Consider the following 2468-nt stretch of genomic DNA (forward strand, 5'->3'; position numbering starts at 1 on the left):
TCCCAGGAATTTTGTAGACTAGACTACAATTAAAAAGGAGAGGAAAGACAAAAAACCCTTGTTTGGGAGCACTCGTTTGTAATAATTGGTATAATATGAGGTAGAATATGTGATAAAGTGACATAAAACTTAACCTTTAATTGTTTCTTGAATAAAAAGAAATAAATGTGAAATAATTTTGAGACTCGTGTCTAATGTTTGGAGTAGCGAACTTGTTTAACCTTTTTAGCAAATGAGGTACAAGTTAATAAAGGAAGGTGAAAATATCAGAAAGAATGTGTTTAATGGATACCATAAAGTTCTGATGAAATAAGAGTATCCAGAAAAGTCACTGTACATGCCTTGGAATAAAGGTTTCAATAGAGGCGTGATGTGGTAGCAAGGTTGAGTTGGCAAAAAGAATCTTTTGAGAAGGAGAAAGGGGCCCACTGCACCTGGTATTCTCAGGAGGTTTCCCTTCCTGATACTGACCAGGCCATACCTGCTTAGCTTCCGAGATCGGACAAGATCGGGCGCATTCAGGGTAGTATGGCCGTGGGCCCGTTGTTAGAAGTGTAGAAGAAGAGATAAGAGGGGAAAACCACTCCTATTATCTGTACTGTACATAAATCAAAACCATGAATGGTCTGGGAGGGTTTTTCCAGAAACAGGAATATGGAAAGCGTTGGATAAGATTTTTCCTTTAAAAGGGGCCCACAGCACCTGGTATTCTCAGGAGGTTCTCCTTCCTAGTACTGACCAGGCCATGCCTGCTTAGCTTCCGAGATTGGACAGGATCGGGTGTATTCAGGGTAGTATGGCCGTGGGCCAGTGTAGAGGAAATATGAGTGACAAGAGAGAGTACTCTGTTTTCTGTACTAAACACTCAACCAAGGCCGTAGATGGTCTCAAAATGGTATTTCCAGACAAGGGTGTGTCAGGATGATTCTGAGTGTCTAGGATTTGTTATGACATTAGATGGATTTGATAAAGGTGTAGTGTGGTGGGTGAAGTTTTTGTAGATAGTGAGCTCTCATGAAAAATGCTAGAAGATGATATGTACTGTGTATGTGTGTATCTTAAATTTTAATTTAAGAGAAAGTAATAAATGAAAATCAAAGCTCAAAAAAAGGCTAATAGATGGTTCAATGATAATAAACAATATACTTGCTGGCCCCCTGAAGGGAAACCAGATGAGTAATAATATGCTGGAAGAGAGCTCAAGGCTGGCTCATGGATAATATATAAAGCCTTAAATGAGAGTGAAATTAATCAATACCAACTATTGAAACCAGAGTTTGGAACTAATTAAAGGATGGTTAAATGATAATTAACACTATAATGGTTGGTCCCCTAAAGGGAAACCAGATGAGTAATCATATGCTGGTAAGGAGCTCAAGGCTGGCTCACAAATGGTACAATTAACCTTAAAGTAGGAGTGAGAATGATAAATACCAAATACCAAATACTCAATAATTAATGCTAATAAGTAGAAAATGCTACCATAAATAAACTTATATGTCAAAATCAAGGTAAAATACCTAGATCTAGTAAATAAACCTTAAAGGCATAGGCGGGTGTTAGGACAATATTGTACAGGTTTTTTTCTGCAAGTATGGTGTGATTACTGCAGATAGAACACAGTTCTAAAACAGAGGAGGGTGTAGTGGTACACAGAGGTCTAATATCTGTGACCACTGCCACTAGGTATGTGGTCAAATACTTTACACAATTGGTAATAAAAATAAACACAGATTAAACCCTTTGGGCATTAGAGTGTCCAGCTTGAAGATCCATTCGAATGCTGGACACTCTAATGCCCAAAGGCTTAAATGAATACATCAATTACAGCATTTTTCTACCCACATAATTCCAATATCCACTCATCCCGCTCCTTTCCCGCCCTATCGTTCCAGTTCATCCCCTATCCCCCCTCTTCTTTACTTTTCCTTCTCCATACCCCCACCCCAACCCAAACCCCCTCCCCTCTCCTTTTCTCTATCCTCACCTTCTTCTATTTTCTTCTTCTTCTCCTTTTCCTTTTCTTTCCCCCTCCCCTCTTCTTCTTTTTCGTCCCCCTCTCCTCTTTTCTTTTCTTCCTTTTTTCTCCCCCCTCTTCCTTTCCATAACTCTCCATCACATTCTTAACCAACAACCCACTCCCGTTCTTCCCCCTTTTCTCTTTTCTTTCTTCTTCTTCTTCCTTTTCTCACCAAACCCTCCCACCCTTCCTTTCATCACAGTCATTCACTACATTTAATGCATTCATACTTTATTCATCAACATTTGCTCATTCCCTCCTTTTCACTTTCCCCTAGCCTGCAACCCCACCCTCTCCCTTCACCTGCCACATTTCTTCCATGCTTCTCCAGATTCCTTTCCATCTTACCACATCATTGCATACACTTCCCCTTCACACACAATACCTCTTTTCACACAACACTCAAATACAATACTCACTCACTCTCCCATCCACACACCCATATTCC

General features: G+C 39.9%; 2 pseudogenes; both read right to left on the reverse strand.

The window, feature by feature from the left end:
- Positions 1-422: 422 nt before the first annotated feature.
- On the reverse strand, positions 423-540 carry LOC135051420 (5S ribosomal RNA; annotated as a pseudogene).
- Positions 541-690: 150 nt separating this feature from the next.
- On the reverse strand, positions 691-808 carry LOC135052909 (5S ribosomal RNA; annotated as a pseudogene).
- Positions 809-2468: the final 1660 nt, after the last annotated feature.

The sequence above is a fragment of the Pseudophryne corroboree genome, chromosome 2 (assembly GCF_028390025.1).
Source record: "Pseudophryne corroboree isolate aPseCor3 chromosome 2, aPseCor3.hap2, whole genome shotgun sequence".
Classification (NCBI taxonomy): domain Eukaryota; kingdom Metazoa; phylum Chordata; class Amphibia; order Anura; family Myobatrachidae; genus Pseudophryne; species Pseudophryne corroboree.